Source organism: Cnephaeus nilssonii (genome assembly GCF_951640355.1).
Source record: "Cnephaeus nilssonii genome assembly, chromosome: 18".
NCBI lineage: Eukaryota > Metazoa > Chordata > Mammalia > Chiroptera > Vespertilionidae > Cnephaeus > Cnephaeus nilssonii.
In genome coordinates this window covers 3,161,736-3,173,805 of record NC_137089.1, presented here as the reverse complement: position 1 = coordinate 3,173,805, position 12,070 = coordinate 3,161,736, and the positions used below count along the sequence as shown (strand labels likewise).

General features: G+C 40.6%; 1 protein-coding gene and 1 long non-coding RNA gene across 3 annotated transcripts in view; both read right to left on the bottom strand.

Moving 5' to 3' along the window:
• ZFAT (zinc finger and AT-hook domain containing) overlaps positions 1–12,070 on the bottom strand; it is a 119,072-nt gene that overhangs the window by 96,033 nt on the left and 10,969 nt on the right. The window lies entirely within an intron of this gene.
• Positions 1–12,070, bottom strand: part of LOC307114259 — a 28,274-nt gene that overhangs the window by 5,637 nt on the left and 10,567 nt on the right. Inside the window, exon 2 of the long non-coding RNA XR_013814964.1 lies at positions 114–11,763. This is a non-coding gene — a long non-coding RNA (uncharacterized lncRNA). The remainder of the gene's footprint in view (positions 1–113; positions 11,764–12,070) is intronic.

Here is a 12,070-nt window from a genome sequence, read left to right as displayed (position 1 = left end):
CGATGTCTACGAAAAGCTGGTAGTAGCAAACATCTGACTGAAAGCTTAGTTCTGTCTTACAGCTTCCAGTCGGGGATGTTTACAACCACAGACTTTCTGAACAACAAACTCACAGAAGGAAGAGAAGCAAACGCTGCCAGTCACCATCTTCACCTAGTGATTTTCAGGTTCTTCAGTGCTGAATGGCTTCTGTGACATCTTGGAATAAAAATGGTAAGTCAATGATATTAATTGTCAAGACAGTAAGTGATTCATCAGTCGTAATTTTCCCTAAATAATTTAATTAAGAAAGATAATATGCATTATGCATTTATCTTGGCAAGTATGCAGCATTAAAGTATTACCCAATTATCCCACATGAAGATACATTTTTTTCTATTTATTATATGCAAAAATTAGCTCTTTTCTCCCTAAATCTAGAGATTCAAAATAATAAAACACACTAGAATGACAACCCTAATGATTAGTGACCATACATCTGCCCCCAAGGCCTCACTTTGTGCCTGCTGCCCTCCTGTTATTAAAAGTGGCTTGTTTCATGAACAAAAGCCTCCCAGCTCAGCTTGCTAGTAGAGCGGTGCACGGGCAGTGGGTCTACGCTGAGGAGCAGCCTAATGTTTTCTCCCCGCGGAGTTAGGTTAGTGATGTACAGTGCATGGAAATAAACAAAGCAAAGTAGATAAGATGACTAAACTCATGACCTTGGCTTTGTTTATAAAGTGATACACTGAAACCATTTTGTTTCCCACACCAGGTTCCTGAAAGACAGAAAGACTAGACTAAATACAGTAAACCTGCATTCCACTGAAACCAAGATGTACTTTAACCTAAAACATGTAAAATTACTGTTTCTTAAAAAAAATTATAAAACAGTTAAATCACAGTGATTTCCAAGAAATGAACATATATACATACACACACAAGCATGCATATCTCATTCTCATACACACACACACCTACAGGATAACTACCAAAAACACCATCAGACACAATTTTGAAAGGGTACTAATTTTCTAATATCAATTTTTTTTAAGAAACCACGGAGTAAGGGATTTCAGTCACTGCTATTTACCCTGTGATGATATTTAAAGGTTCTTTTAAAAATTCTTTTTGTGTTTAAATGTCGTAAATAACTCTACCCATTATAGAAATAATGCTGGAAGTAATGAGGAAAGTGCATGTGGTCTCTATGGACACAAGATGACCTTCATTGTTTCTGAAGACTAATACTTTAAAAGTCCAGTGGCTATTTACAGCGAAGACTAGTCAAACTGTTCTACAATGGAAAATTTCCAGGTTTAAATTAGAAAGAAAAAAAAAAAAGCTATTTCATGCCTAGGACAGTACATGATGCTTAACTAATTAGGATGCTGCATATTAAGTTGCAATGAACCAGTAATTACAACTTTCTCCTTCAATTTCCCTCTCTGTTCTCAGTTTAATTTTTTAAAGGTTGATCAGAAGACAGAAATTTTTACCTCAGTTATGATATTTACTCACATACATAATATATAGAATCTTTTCTTCAGGGTTGTTTGGGAACTCTGTCAAATGCTGTACATTTGTACACAGTGTATTCTTTCAGGTAGCTGAAAATTACATGTACAGAGTGAATAATTATGTTACAAGAAAATCAATTATAAAATACCTTCTATAATTATAAACATATTCTAGACATAATCTTCAAGTATAATATGTAAACTATAGTTCATAAATGTTCTTTAATTTTGTTCTTTTATTCATAATCAAATACAGGTGAAATCTAATGAGGTTGTAGCTGAGGCTAAAGATTGACCATTTTGGGCATGCTTAGTGATTTATTTCTGTCACAAGCATACTGCATATTGAGTTACCCTTCTTACTACTAGTGTTAGCACTTTTTCTGTTTACAAATTCTTATAAAGACAGGCAAACTGTACATTACATACATGTAATCTTCTATCCAGACAGAAATGAATTATTCTTGAACTGCTGGCTGGAACAGTGCTACTGTACAGAAACTAGAATGTTCGTCAACTCCACCTGTCCAGGCAGTTTATGAGGATCCATACATAACAGATGCCACACCGCATTTTGCCTGATTCTGCCATACTTCACATCTCTTAAGTACAATGTTACAAACAACTTACATACTTAAATACACCTCTTTCAATAGACAACCTAAAATGAAGACATTATCCCCTAATAGTACTACTATAAGGAAGTTTTATTGAGTTTAGGAAATTTTACTAGAACACATAAGAAAATAGTTAACAAGAAATATTTTGTAATAATATAAGATGTTGGAAAAAAAAAACACCTCAAAATCAGGTAATTCTCAATTGGCCTAGATTTTGCAGCCACTAAAGAAAGCTACTAATTTTGCTGAAATTCAGTGGTGCCTAGGCAACCTCTCAGAAACGGGGTGCCACAATTTTGACCCTGAACTCTGAAACAGGCAGGGTAGCTGGAAGGGTTGGCTCAAGGAGTAGTAGCAGGGAGTAGTAGCATGGTGGTGACAGAGGGAAAAACTTGGCTGAAGGCAATAATTCACAAATCAGTGGGAAACAGGTAATGGAGCAGAAAACAGCCCACATTAAAAGAAAAAACAACAACAGATACCCTAAAAGACATTCCATTCATGTTTCCAACCCATTCAATAAAACTTACCATTCTCTATACACTCTATGTAAAAAAACAACAGAGACACAAAAGGGAAACAAAATATCTGAATCAGTAAACTCAATTCATTTGGGAAAAAAAGTATAAGGTGGCAAAATGCTTAGGACTGATGCAAAGAGCATGCTTCCTGTTGTCTGAGGCCTCCTTACTATTACTAACTGCCGTCTGTAAACAGGCGTCACGTGTTTTCATACGGTTTCTCACCTTCGACCAGCAGTAGGGGAGGTGCTGATCTACTTTATGAATGAGGGAGAAGGTACACACTAGAGACGACGTGGTCTGACCAAGCTACGCTATTCAGGCCGATGAGCCACTACCCAGGAACCGCGTACCTGGTGACTACCTCTGAGGACAAATAAGCCTGGCAAACTGAAGTCTGTGAGGCTGTGACAAAAGTCACAGGGAATATCCCTGAAAACCATCAATGAGATGATGGAGGTGAAAGCACCGAGGAGGAGTCAAGTGCATCCCAGTCACCACCACATCTTAGCCTGCGGAGCAGCCCACCCTTTCAGATGGATCTCAGTGACCCTCTGAGAAGCAGGCAAGGTGGGACTGCTATCCCCACTGCAGGCAGCTTAAATCTTTACTGTTATAATAATAAATAGTTGATCTCTGGAAGCAATTATTCATTTCAGATGCTCTGACTATGAGAGACTCAAATTGATTATCAAAGAAAAGTTTGCCTAAGAAACTTATCAAAATGTACATATAAATGACTCTTGAATTAGACCTTTTTAAAAAATATATATATATTTTACTGATTTTTTACAGAGAGGAAGGGAGGGGGATAGAGAGGTAGAAACATCGATCAGCTGCCTCCTGCACACCTCCGACTGGGGATGTGCCCGCAACCAAGGTGCATGCCCTTGACCGGAATCGAACCTGGGATCTTTCAGTCCTCAGGCTGAGGCTCTGTCCACTGAGCAAACTGGTTAGGGCTTGGATTAGACCTTTTGTAACCATTTCCCTATTTCTGTCACCTCTCCTGTGCTGCATGGTAAGACACACAAACACCCTCTCGGGTAGTAAAGGCTTAGGCTTGTGAGGCAGAAGCAGTTCCCTTTCTGCACAAATCAGAATAAAGCATCATCACAGACTCCCAGGACACATGGCGTGATCTAAGCCAGTGGTTCTCAAAGTGTGGTCCCGAACCAGCAGCATCAGCACCACCCAGGAAACTCAGAGAGCAATTCTCAGGCTCGCCCCCCGACTTCCGGGTCAGGAATTAGGGGACAAGACTCAGCAGTGTCTAACAAGCCTTCCAGGTGATTCTGATGCACATGAAGTTCTTATAACCACTGATCCATTTAGGCTTTTAGCACAGTTCCAATAACATGCCCTTAAAGTTTTAAAAAAAAGTGCGACAAAGTAGCTGGAAGATGGAAGGAATAAACGGCAACAGAATTAGGAACATCCTAATTATATTCCAATCAAACCTCACAAACGTGCCACCTAAATGCTGACGACTGGGAAGCAGAGGTGGACACTCCTCTGATGTAGGGAACGGAAAAGAGGCTCGAACAGCAGTCAATTCTAGTCAATGCAAGTGTGAAAAGCACGGAAGTCCCAGTCAGCCAGCCAGGAGGCCACTGGGGAAAGTGTGCAATTTCTACTAAAAAATAATAAACACCTGACAACCAAAACTGTCATTTTCAATCCAGAAACAACAAGTACGTCCATCCAGCTAGAATGACAAGGACACATTCAACAGGCACTGACAAGCACTTTTCTCTTCGACCTTCTCAAACGACCAGCATCAGTGTCCAGAGTCTCTCACTGCGACCAAGTGACTGCATGCATTCTTAATAGCATAATTCAATTAATGTTTAGAACACCAACCATGACAGTCACCCTTTGAAATGCCGTTTGGAATCATTTTCTGATAGTCAACATTTCTGAGGGCAGTACTGGATCATAAGCAGGAACCTGAGCTTTACAGTAGACAGAACTAGGCGCCAACATTTAACTTTGTGACTTTGGGACAGTGACTTGACTTTTCTGTGCCTCCTCTGTGACATGAGAATGTAAATGCTCATCTTGTAGGATTCTTGTGAGGACTGAGGAAGATACTGTAATGCCTGTCAAATGCTGAGCTGGTGTTAGGCACAGACAGTACGTGATAAATGGTGGGGGGGAGAGGGAGGGAAGAAGATTCTTTACCTCCTCTTTGCAACTGTGTTCACATAGATTTTCCTATTTTTAGTTTCATATTTATAAACCTTGCTTATCCTTCAAGGCCCAGTTCAAACGCCAAATTCTCTATGAAAACTTCACCAGTAAAACCAGCCACTTAAAATGTATTAAACGTACACATCAATAATAGGAACAAGTAACATGCATCTAGTGCTTACCATGTCTGAGACAGTGTTCTAAGTGTGTCACGTCTGTTAACTCATCTAATCCTCACGACAACCCTGTGAGGTGGGGACTCGTTATTATCCTCTTTTTGTAATGAAGGGCACAAGACAGAAAGCAGCCTGCCCAGAGCCACAGAGTGGCTGGTGGACTGGGCTCTGAGCCCCGCTGCCCGGCTCTCCCACACCTGCTCTCACCTGTGCTACATGCCTCCGCTGTCAGCTGAGAAGGATGGGTAATTATTCAGAGACCTTCCCAGAGATGACAGTGTTATATTTAGTACAGCTGACAGTGTTTTCTATGCACGCTAAAATCACTCATTACGGACAGCTTATTCACCCTTTATGAAAAATACTTCTCAAATTCTAGTTCCTTCCTCATCAGGCCTGGGAGATGGATCATTTTATCCTCATGTGACCCAAGAGATGGAGAATGCCCGATCACTCACCACATTAGCTGCCAAAACAAGCTGCCATCTCATACTCTGTGCAAATATAGTACAGTTACCAGGAACTGATCATCCAATTTCCTAGACAATGTATGCCATACTTGTGGGTTTTGATTTTAGACATATACACATTGTCAAAGATACTCCTTGTAGAAAAAGATATTAGTTTCAAACTAAGGCAGGCTCAGGGGTATGGAATTGAGTCTTACCAAAAAAATGCAAATATGAACATTCTTTGTGTGGAAGACACAAAGTTAATATCTTTGTTTTTTTAACCAAACTTTATAACACAGAATCAAGAGCAAGAATAAAACATACCTATTCAAGGGATAATGTTTAGGTTATAAAGAAAATTATAAGCTCTTAAAAGAAGAAGGCTTAGAAAGAAACCACTTTCTCCATAATTATAGCAGTGCTACTTTACCTACTTGTACTCTGAATGTATTTTGGTTCCTTATTTTAAGATTCAGAAAGTGTTAGCACATCAATAGTGAACTTCATGTACTAGTTTTCTTAGGAATGATCACTCTCAAAAATACACACGGCAAATGAGCCAAAATAAAGAAAAAAATCATTCCTATTTTAAGAATTTTTCAAAAATTAAGAATGAATAAAATGTGCATCAACTATTCTTCGTCTCTAAATGTAATTCTATTTAAAACAAGCCAATCTGACATCAAGGTGCCTTATCATTGGCCATGGGTCCACACTGAGGCCTCAGGGCTCCCAGGTGGCAGGAACAGAGAGGGCTGCCAGGACACGTTTTACTGGTCAGACACAGCCCAATGCAGGGACTTCAAATTCACCGACATTTGGTCCAGGGCTATGGCGGGAGGGGGCTGTGGGGGAAGGTGGCACAAAATAGCACAGGGAAGGCCAAGAGCTGAGGCAGTATCATGTACATTTCACCAAAATAAGGGGCCAAGCACCTCGGACTCTGAAAGTAAACAGACCCTGAACCTGGAGCACCTCACAGACACACCCATCACGTCCTTCCACACCACACTGAGCTTGCCTTTATCAGGGCACTTAACTTATGTGGCAACTGTTTGTTGGCTTCTGTTTCCACACTAAGGGAGGAGTGTCTAATCCAGGCGTCCTCAAACTACGGCCCGCGGGCCACATGCGGGTGTTTTTGCCGTTTTGTTTTTTTACTTCAAAATAAGATATGTGCAGTGTGCATAGGAATTTGTTCATAGTTTTTTTTAAACTATAGTCCGGCCCTCCAACGGTCTGAGGGACAGTGAACTGGACCCCTGTTTAAAAAGTTTGAGGACCCCTGATCTAATCCATCCCAACAGCCTTAGTTAAGGGTAAGTGTAAAATACCATAGGTGTAATATGAACGAGCAACAAAGAAGGCAGCACACAGTAAGCAAACTGATGTCACTGTCTTTTCCTTGGTTCCATATTCTGTCTCAAGAACCTTTCATCCTATGACTAGGAGGCTTATTTTATTCTTTTATCTATAATTATAAAAGGGTAATATGCTAATTAGACTGGACGTCCTTCCGGACAAAGCCAGGGCCGGAGGGAAGCCACCCAGGTCCTGGGTGCTGGCCAGCAGCCAGGGGAAGGAAGGCCTACTCTTGCATGAATTTTCGTGCATCGGGCCTCTAGTGTTTATATAATGTGAGCCATTTAACCTCTTTGGATCTAAGTTGTTTCTTCTATAAAAGGAAGAAGTTAAGGCTAAATAATTCTTAAAGTCCTTTCATCTCAATAGCTCCATGACTGTATGATGGCACTGTATTCTAGTAATAAAGACATGTCAATGCTTGCTGAGTGCTTCTATGTGGTCAATAAATCTGAAACCAAAGTTGTGTTCTTTACTACTATGCTAGTCAACTGCCACATACAAAAAACAATCCACAAAACATTATTTTTGAAAATACATTTAAGTGCATAACAAGTTTTAATAAAATGTAAAAGCTAAAATAAAGTAGTATTTGCTTTACACAACCCAGACTGGGCTTGATCAGTATGGCTAGGGTTTATATACCTGGGAAAATAAATAGTTTGCTCTAATATAACTTGGGCAACTAGAAAGCCAAGTTATACTATACTCAAGTATGTAGGTTGATGATGTCTCAGAGCTAGGTTCATATTTCCAAAGGCCCACGGCAACATTTCCATCTAACGATCGTGCCATGTCCCCTCCTGAAACGCTGCGATCGCTCCCCTCGGCACTCAGACGGGCACCCAGTCCTCACGGTGCCCGTGAGACACTGCACGAGCTGGCCCTTGACTTCCCGCCCATCCTCCAAATCTCCAGGCTTCTCTCCGCCAACCTGTCACACAGATCTGCACTTGCCTGGTTCCTTCATATCCTTCTGGGGTCCCCTCAAAGGTCACCTCCTCAAAGAGGTCTTCCCTGCCTACCCAGGGAAGAGCTTTGTTGGGGCAGGCGGGTGCTGTGGAGCGCACAGAGCTGGCGATAATACTAATCACATCTCCTTCTCTAATGTTCTTCACAGCTCTTATCGTGACTGAAATGATGTAGTTTGTTCCTTTTCTTACTGTTTGCCTCTCCTGTCTACCCACTGGGACAGGGACAGAAGCTTTATGAGAGCAGGAACCTTGCTTATCTTTCTCACTTAACTTTGTGATGGCTTCATCTTATACATTAAGAACAGAGGCTCAAAAAGGTTAATGACCTGATCAAAGAAAGAGAATGACATAAAGGTGATGCCGAAAATATGAACTTGCATCTTTATACCCAAACTTCCTATTTTTTTCCCTCACCTGAGGATATGTTCATTGATTTTAGAGAGGGAGAGATGTGAGATACATCAATCGTTGCTTCCCATTCTCACCTCGACCAGAGATGGAACAAACAACGTTTCGGTGTATGGGATGACGCTCCACCCGAACCACTTGGCTAGGGCTTTACTCCCAAACTTTCAGTTTCCTTTTTGAGTATCAGCACCTCCACTCTGCTAATTACCTAGTTTCTAGACTCTAAATCCACCTACATTTTTAACTTCTAAAATACTTAAGAACTGTTATAACCCTATGATGAGAAAAAATAAAAAGATGACTCAAATGAGGTATGACAGATTCTAAAATGAAACTGCCAATTCTGTCAGCTGGTTCCAATAAACAAGAAAAGAGGTTAAGTAATGACATTAGGAAGTGTCTGAAATAATTCACATTTTAAAGGATATGCCTAAAAAGATGGAAGGTGATGCTAACCCAGAATGAAAAGACTGCCATTCATCTGTTTAAGACCAGTGAAAAGAAGGCTACAATTAAAAACAAAAACTAGTGAAGTAGCAACAACCAGAAACTGGACTTAAGAATGTTTAGGCATCGTGATAGTTTCATTTTAAGCATCAATTTGGCGAGGCTTTGCGCCCAGATATTTGGTCAAACACCAGTCCAGATGTTGCTGTGGAAGTGTTGTGTAGATGTAATTTAATTAACATTCACAGTCAGCTGACAGTAAGTAAAGATTTCCCTCCGTAATGTGGGTGGGCCACATCCAATCAGAACAAAAACTGAGGTTTCTCCGGGAAGAAGGAATTGTGTCACGACAGGAACAGAAATCCTACCTGAGTTTCCAGCCTGCTGACCTACTCTATAGATTTTAGACTCAGGACTGCAACATCAACTCTCTTGTCTGAGGTTCTAGCCTGCTGGCCAGTCCTGTATGGATTTTGGACTTGCCAGCTCCTCCAATCATGTGAGTCAATTTCTTAAAATAAATCAATCTCTCTCTCTCTCACATACACACACACACACACACACACACACACACTACCATATGATTCAACCATTCCACTCCTAGGAATTTACCCAAGAGAAATGAGGGCATATGTCCATACAAAGGCATATATTGGTACATGGATGTTCACAGCAGCTTTCTTTCTAAAAATATACTTTTAAAAATATTTTTATTAATTTCAGAGAGGAAGGGAGAGGGTGAGAAAGATAGAAACATCAATGATCAGAGAGAATCATTGATTGGCTGCCTCCTGCACGCCCCCTACTGGGGATCGAGCCTGCAACCTGGGCATGTGCCCTTGATCAGAATCGAATCTGGGACCCTTCAGTCTGCAGGCCGATGCTCTATTCACTGAGCCAAACCGGCTAGGGCTAAAAATATTTTTTTATTGATTTTTAAAGAGAGAGGAAGGGAGAGAGAATTAGAAACATCCATGAGAGAGAAATATCATCAATCAGCTGCCTTCTGCACGCCCCCTAATGGGGACTGAACTTGCAACCTGGGCATGTGCCCTGACTAGGAATCAAACTGGTGACCTCTTGGTTCCTGGGTCAATGCTCAACCACTGAGTCACACTAGCTGGGCAACAGCAGCTTTATTTCTAAACACCAAACACTAGAAACAACCCAATGTCTATCAAGAGGTGAAAGAATGTCTGCAAAATGGAAAACCACTTAGCAATAAAAAGAAATGATTGACACACACTACAAGATGGCTAAATCTCAAAATAATCATCCTGGATGAAAAGAAGCTAGGCTAAAATGACTGTTTAATGTATCCAGGACATGCCAGCTAATGTAAAGAAAACAGTGGTTGCCTGGGGAATAAAGGGAGGCAGGGCATTACCAAGAGATGAGAAGACTTTTGGGGTCACAGACACATTCAATATCTGGACTATGGTGATGGTTTTATGTGTAAAAACATATGTCAAAGCTTATAATATTGTACATTTTCAGTATATGCAGTTTAAGTATAATAATTACATCTCAATACAGTTGTTTTAAAAAAGTTGAGCCCTGCCAGTGTGCTCATGGTTAGAGTGTCAGTCTGTGCACCAAAGGATCATGGTTTTAATTCCCAGTCAAGGGCACATACCTAGGTTGCAGATTCATTCCCCAGGATGCATGCAGGAGGCAACCAATAGATGTGTCTCTCTCACATCAATAATTCTCCCCCAGCCCCCAGCTTCCACTCTCTCTAAAAAGCAGTGGAAAAGATATCCTCAGGTGAGGGTTAAAAAAATATATATTCTTGTCAGAAGTGTTAAGGAAAAATGTCAAGACTTAAAAATGCCTTTCAGCAGAAATAAATAAAGGCCAGCTTCCTTACTTAGGATCAATTGCCAAAGATAACCTAAAACTATTTCACTCCTATCTTGAGTCACCTTTTTTTAAACAAGAAGAATAATCTTTAATCTGGGAAGCGTAAATAAGGATTAACGGGATAAAAAGAAACTGAAGCTTGAGATAGGAAAGAGATAGCAAAAAGAAGGAATTGCTTTTAATTCATATTTATAGATCAAGAAAAATCACATCCTAAGACATTAAATGCATCTGCAAATTTGGTAACTTCTAGGGAATGAGAGAAGGGCCATGAGAATGATGTAGAATACATGTAAAACTCTAGAACTTTCTGGCCCACCTGCCCCTAAACATGTGTGCTCTCCCGTGTATTCTAGTTTCAGTTTACAGCAGGGCTATACCCTTCCAGGAGACTCATGATTCCCTTTGGTAATTTGATAAAAGTTATGGCCCAGATCAATGTGTATTTACATAAAGATTTACATGTAATCATTTCACAGGTTTCAAGAGTTCCCCTGAACCTTGGCCATGTACTCCTCAGCTTCTCAGGTAAGGGAATTTCTTGCAGAATCCTCCCTTGTGGTTTGTCTCTAAAACCCCCTGCAGAGTGAGTGAGGGGTATGGCACAGCTATGGCAATGAGAAATTTGAATGCCCACAAATAAAATTCACATGGAACCTAGGATATGTTGGCAAAATAATTAAACTAGACAGATTCTTAAGTTACCTAGTAAGTGCTGATTAAGAGATTTATGAAGAAAGTTTCTGATGGCTATACTGTAGAAGACCATTCTCTTAAACATTTGCAAACATTTGCTTCACAAAAGGACATACAAAACATGCTTATCGAATTCTGGAGATAAGTTGTGACAGTAAGTAGCTGGACCACAGACCCAGGATTTAAAACATATCAACGAATTCAGCCTAGGGGTAAGGTGAAGGTCAGGAAAGATCCTCAAATTCAAAGACCTTTTCATATATATACTCGATTCTTTCCCAACTACCAATAACTGGACTGCAAGCTCCTTGAACACAAGTCTTATTGATCTTCCTAGAGCACCTGCAATATTGTCAGAATACACTCTGCCAGGGCTACATAACTCCATGGTAACGAATGGCTCTAATATCATGGTGCCTACAACACAAGCACTGGTTTCTCACTTACATAAAATGTCTACTGTGAATCAGCTTCAGCGAGGCTCCGACATCCAGGGACCCAGTCTGAAGACTCTGTCGTCCTGGGACCAGCTCTCGCCAAAGCATGCTGGTTCTATGAGAGAAAGACAAGACCACCAGCAGAACCATGAGTTAAGAGTTTAAAACATCTGCTCAAATGTCCGACATGTCACTTCCTCTAACATTTTCACTGGTCAAGGAAAACCAAGTGTCCAAACCTGGTGTCAACGGAGTGGGAACTATAGTCCTCCTGCAGAAAGGACCCTGGTCGAGAGAGGCAACAAACATTTGAACAATACTACAATTTACCAGAGCCTTCCCAATAGAACGTGCGCAGTGCCTGGAGGTAACTATTTATATGCCAGGCCATAAACACTGAAGGGCAGGGACTGTAATCTGTC